Source organism: Peromyscus eremicus, chromosome 2 (genome assembly GCF_949786415.1).
Source record: "Peromyscus eremicus chromosome 2, PerEre_H2_v1, whole genome shotgun sequence".
NCBI lineage: Eukaryota > Metazoa > Chordata > Mammalia > Rodentia > Cricetidae > Peromyscus > Peromyscus eremicus.
The window spans coordinates 26,102,477-26,108,476 of NC_081417.1; the positions used below are offsets into that span (position 1 = coordinate 26,102,477).

Consider the following 6,000-nt stretch of genomic DNA (forward strand, 5'->3'; position numbering starts at 1 on the left):
ATGCATTTTGTTTCTCCTGAAATCTCAGAAGACATTCACAGCAATATAAACAAACTATAAGCCAGGCATGACAGCGTAATAATATAAACCCACTCACTAATCAGGATACTGAGGCAGGAGGACCATGAGGTCCAGGATAGTTTTGGATTAAGGCATTGTCTCAATTAATTTTAATTAATTAAAAGCATAAACTCAATCTTTGACACTAATAGCAAAGGTCTTCAAGAAGATTAGATTAATTTAGTGTCTACTAATTACAAAATAAATCCCCTCCTTTTTCTCTGTGATTTTAAAGCAAGCAATTTTTAGAAGATCAGATGGGATAATTAGACAGAAATGTTATACTGTGATAGAGAGTACAGAAGCATGCAGCAGGAACAGGAAGGAAACACTGTGATGGATTAGGAATGTGAGGAAAGTTTTCAGTGATATGACAATGAAATTTATACTCGAGAATGACAAGAACTGTAATTAAAATTAGTATAACTTGGAGACACTAGAGAAATCCAGAACAAGAATTCTGAGCATAGTGGAAGGGCCAAACCTCTGCTGATAAGCTTCTTTCATAGGCAGGGCCTTCATGTCCAAGCAGGCATTACCAAGGGTCTTGCTTCTCCACAACAGCATCCTGGGTAGGGAGGCTCTTGACAGAATGAATGTGCCTATAATCAACAAGGAAAGCACCTTTACTGCCTACTTTATGTTCCACCATTCCTTTTCCTGTCTATGTCAGCACCTTTAGGCCTCAACCCATAAAGCAGCTCCTGGATGAAGAGAGTGCCCTGCAGGGTGATTTGAGTACCTCATTTTGGTGCCCTTCATTCAAAATACATGAGTATGTTGGAGGCTAGATGAACCTTAGTCCTGACTTTTCACTCATATGCCAAGACTCCCTATATAATCATGTTCCCATTCACCTACTACCAGATTTAAAGCCAATTATACTAAATGTTAAAAGATATTTTGAGTTAAACGGTGCTAGAATTCTATATACCTAGTTGACATCTCAGGCCTACAGCTCCATAAAAGCAAGAGTTATGCTGTTCTACTCAAGATTCCTCATTGAGTTCACTATTCCAAGCATATTTTAGCTTATCTGCCTTCAGTTATGAACAGGACAATTTCAATAACAAGTTTTCTGACTGCTCTAGAATCAAGATACAATTTTATTTGGAAATTACCTAACACGTAAATGGAAAATAGCCTCAGTTCATCCAAATTCTTTATTAAAGAGCAATGTAAGAGAAAGATCTGTTTCCCTGCTATTATCTGAGTGCTTTGCCTAAACAACAAAAAAAGAATAAACATGCTGACAGTTGACTGGCAACAAATATGTTTTGTTTCTTTTTTTTTATTCCAGCTTCATTATTTCCCATGGAGATGGATTCCAGAGTGGCAGGTTGTGTTGAATCTGGTTCAGCTGCACTGACTTACTGACTTATGCAATGTATCAAATTCTTCCCAAATGATGAGAAAGAACAAACTAAATGAGACAAGGTACAATGCAGCAAAGAGACACTTGCGTAACAGACAAGGATTCTTGGTACTTGAAGATAAAGCAGTTTTGAAAGTCCACTGAAAAATGTCTCAAATGTACATCATTCTAGTTTAGTGATCTGTCTTCCTAACCTGCCACTGCTTATTAATAGCAACCATAATTTAAAATCTTCCAGCTCTACATCCTGTATCTTATCCAGCATCTCCTCCCATTCTTACTGAGAACATGACACGAAGGAGACCATTATATGACTTAATATAGACAATTGGTACAGGATTCTGAGTGACCTTGATCCTGCTCCAGCTTAAAGCTTCTCAGCCAACTGTCAGCATATTCTAGCAGAGCCCTTGCTTGTTAAATATTCTTGACAGAACCTCACAAATTGTATTTTTCTTTTTAATTTGAAAAGTTTAAACAGTTTGACATTTTAGAGGTTATCACTTTCTTTGCTGGCATAATTATTACCAATGTCAATAAGTATTTGTTAGTGTGTGCAGTAACAATATAAATGTTAGGGATTTGTCTCCTGCAAAGTTATTTCAATATAATTTCTAAAATAATGCACAATGGGATAAAAGGTGATATAATTATGACTTTCATTTTTTTGCCTATAATTATTATTCTATGCTTATTCCTCTGTAATGCATGATAAAGCTTAGATAAAATTGTGGTCAAAGGTCTGAATGTAGGAACAAAAAGATAAAGTAAAAATTCTAAGAGTTGCCTTCCTTTCTACGATGAGACAGGGATAATTTCAGATTAAAATCACATAGCAGAGAAGTTGCACCTGTAACCTCACAGCAGTGTGACAGCATGTTCAAGACAGAGAGCTCAAGCTAGACATAATCCTTGCATGGAGGGGGAAGTGGGAATGAGATCCCATGCCCAGCTGAGGAGCTATTGACAATTAACAGCTAGTGAGAGAGGGAGAGCATGTTTTCTTTCAACTTGAGGCCCCTGGTAGATCAACCATCCTCCCATGAAAGGTCTTACATACAAGAGTATATGAGAAGCACAAAATGGACATGATGGATTTTTAAAGAGAGAGATCACAGCGTTAGATGGGTTAGGAAAGAAGTGTGTTTGGAATGAGCTGGGAGTGCATGGATATGATTAAAACACATTGTATAACATTTTCAGATAGCTAACAAAAGAATGAGCAAAAGTAAGGTCACAATCAGAGGATAAGTAAATCAGCTTAAGACAATGTCTAAGATTCCCACTCAACTTTGAACCCTGGCCCATAATCATAGCAGTAATTTCTTAGCTCTTAAGATCAGCAGAAATGCAAGAATGAATGGCAGTCACACTACTGAAAATATACATGTTTCTAAATATAAGTTTCCCAATTACAGCTCTTAGGCAGAGGACTGTTTAAAGGGTTATTAATTATGTTTAATCACATACCTTACAGAATTGAATAAAAGCTAAGAAATGGATCTGAATATAGGAATTTTCATGTTTCAATGTGTAAAGCATGTGTTCTTAAATGTTTCTGGTAAGGAGAGAAGACCAGATATACAAGAATCAATGCTAGATGAAGCAGTGCTTTGAAAACTACCTCCTCAGGTTGAAACCATAGCTACTACCCCAAAAAACCTGTGTTTGTAGTCATCATAGCAAACTGACTATAAAAACTATGCATGCATATCCCCAGTGCCCACGAATAATTGTGGTAAAGGGCAAAGGAGATTCTACAAATGTGATTAAGGTTAATGATTTTTAAAATGAGTATACTGCTATGGACCATCAAGTGTAATCCAATCACATAATATAGGAACCTAAGAGTAACAGAAATAGAAGAAGGAGAAGAATACCAGCTCTAAGGCTCAGAAAATATTTTCAACAAAATCATGGAAGAAAATTTTCCTCACCTAAAGAAAGGCATGCTTATAAAGATACAAGAAGCTTACAGAACACCAAATAGATTGGACCAGAAAAAAAGTCTTCTTGCTACATACCCTAAACAAACAGAACAAAAAATAATAAAAGCTTCAAGGGAAAATGGTCGAGTAACATATAAAAGCAGATCTAGTAGAATTACATCAGACATCCCAGTGGAGATTCAAAAAGCCAGAAGGGCCTGGACAGATGTCCTACAGATGCTATGAAACCACAGATAGATGCCAGCCCAGACTACTATACCAAGCAAAATTGTTAGTTACCACACATGGAGAAAACAAGATATCCCATGATATGTCAAATATAAATCTAATAAGTAAAATATAACAATTTCTATCCACAAATCTAGACCTATAGAAGGTGGTAGAAGAAAAACTCTAATTCAAGGAGGTTAAATACAACCGTGAAAACACAGGAAATAAACAATCTCACTCCATCAAAACCAAAAGAAGGAGAAAAAAACAAAAGAAGGGAAATAAACACATACCACCATCACCAGCACCAACATCACCATCGTCAATAAAAAAAAGACAAAGAAAGCCAGTACTAATAATCATTAGTCACTGACAACTCTCACTATCAATGGGCTTAATAAACTAATAAAAAGACACAGATTAACAGAATGGATGCATAAACAGGATCCATCCTTCTGCTGCATCCAAGAAACATACCTCAATATCAAAGATAGACAACATCAAAGATAGGAATTACCTTGGAGTAAAGAGTTGGAAAAACCAATCAAGATGAAATTTCGATTCTTAACCTCTATGTCTTAAACACAAGGTCACACACATTTGTGAAAGAGACATTACTAAAGTTTAAATCACATATTGACCCTGGCACACTGATAGTGGAACTCTTCAATACCCCTTTTTCACCAATGGACAGGTCATCCAGACAAAAACTAAACAGAGAAATAGTCTGGAGCTAACCGACTTATTAATCAAATGGACCTAACAAATATTTACAGAACACTTTACCCAACACAAAAGAATTTATATTCTTCTCTGTACACCATGGAACTTTCTCCAAAACTGGCTACATACTTGATCACAAGTCTTAAGAGATACAAGGAAACTGAAATAACCTCTGGCATCCTATAAGACCATCAAGGATTGAAGATAGATTTCAAAAACAAGAGAAACAACCAAAATCCTACAAACTTATGGAAACTGAAAATGTCTGTACTGAATGAAAACTGGGCTAAGACAGAAATGGGTAAGGAAAATAAGGACTTTCTAAAATTCAGAAAAATGAATGTACAACATAACCCAAATTATGGGAAACAATGAAATTGGTGCTGAGGAAAGTTCATACCACTAAGTGCCTATATTAAAAAAAAATGAAGAAAGTTCATACTGGAAACTTAAGGGCACACCTGAAAGCTTTGGAACAAAAAGAAGCCATCACATCCAAGGGGAGTAGAGATGGGATATCAATAAACAGAAGGTAAAAATCAAGAAAATAAAAATGATAAACAATATAAAGGACCAAGGAAACAAAGAGTTGCTTCTTTGAGAAAATCAACAACATAGACAAATCCTTATCCAAACTTACTAAAATCAGAGAAGAATGTCCAAATTATAAAAATCAGAAATTAAAATAGGTACATACCGCAGAAACCAAGGAAAGTCCAAATAATAATTAGGTCATATTTTAAAAACTTGTACTACACAAAATTTAAAAATCTAAAAAAAATGGAAAATTTTATCTATAGATACCACTCACCAAAATTAAATTAAGGAAAGATAAACAATTTAAATGGATCTATAAGCCCTAAGAAAATAGAAGCAGACATTAAAATCTCCCAATCAAAAAAGGCTCAGGGTGAGACACTTTTATTGTAGAATTCCACCAATCTTTCAAAGAAGAGCTAATGCCAATGCTCCTCAAATTATTCCATAAAATAGAAATAAAAGGGACTTTGTCCAGTTCATTTTATGAAGCCACAGTCACCCTGATACCAAAATCACACAAAGATTCAATAAGGAAAGAGAATTACAGGCCAATTTCCATTATGAACATTGATACAAAAATACTCAATAAAATACTCACAAAATGAATCCAAGAATACATCAAAAAGATCGTCCACCAGGATCAAATGGACTTCATTCTAGAGATTCAGGGATGGTTCACCACACAAAAATCAGTCTGTGATCCACCATATAAACAAATTGAAGAAATAACCCACATGTCTATTTCACTAGATACTGGAAAAGCCTTTGACAAAACCCAACACCCTTTCATGATAAAAGTCTTGGAGAAATCAGGGATACAAGGAATATTTCTAAACACAATAAAGACAATTTATGACAAGCCCATAGCCAAAATCAAATTAAATAGAGAGAAGTTCAAAGAAATCATTATAAAATCAGGAAAAAATCATGGCTGGCTACACTTTCCATATCTATACAATATAGTACTTCAATAAGTTATAGCTACAGCAATAAGACAACTAAAGGAAATCAAGTTGGACAGATCTTGGAAAGGAAGAAATCAAAGTATTGCAATTTGCAGATGTTAAAATAGTATACAAGAGACCCCACAAATTCTACCAGGAAACTCCTACAGATGTTAAACAACTTCAGTGTAGTGGTTGA

General features: G+C 35.1%; 1 long non-coding RNA gene across 1 annotated transcript in view; it reads left to right on the plus strand.

Moving 5' to 3' along the window:
• Positions 1–1,810, plus strand: part of LOC131903387 (uncharacterized) — a 59,761-nt gene extending 57,951 nt beyond the window's left edge. Inside the window, exon 4 of the long non-coding RNA XR_009377507.1 lies at positions 1,361–1,810. This is a non-coding gene — a long non-coding RNA (uncharacterized LOC131903387). The remainder of the gene's footprint in view (positions 1–1,360) is intronic.
• The last annotated feature ends 4,190 nt before the right edge of the window (positions 1,811–6,000 follow it).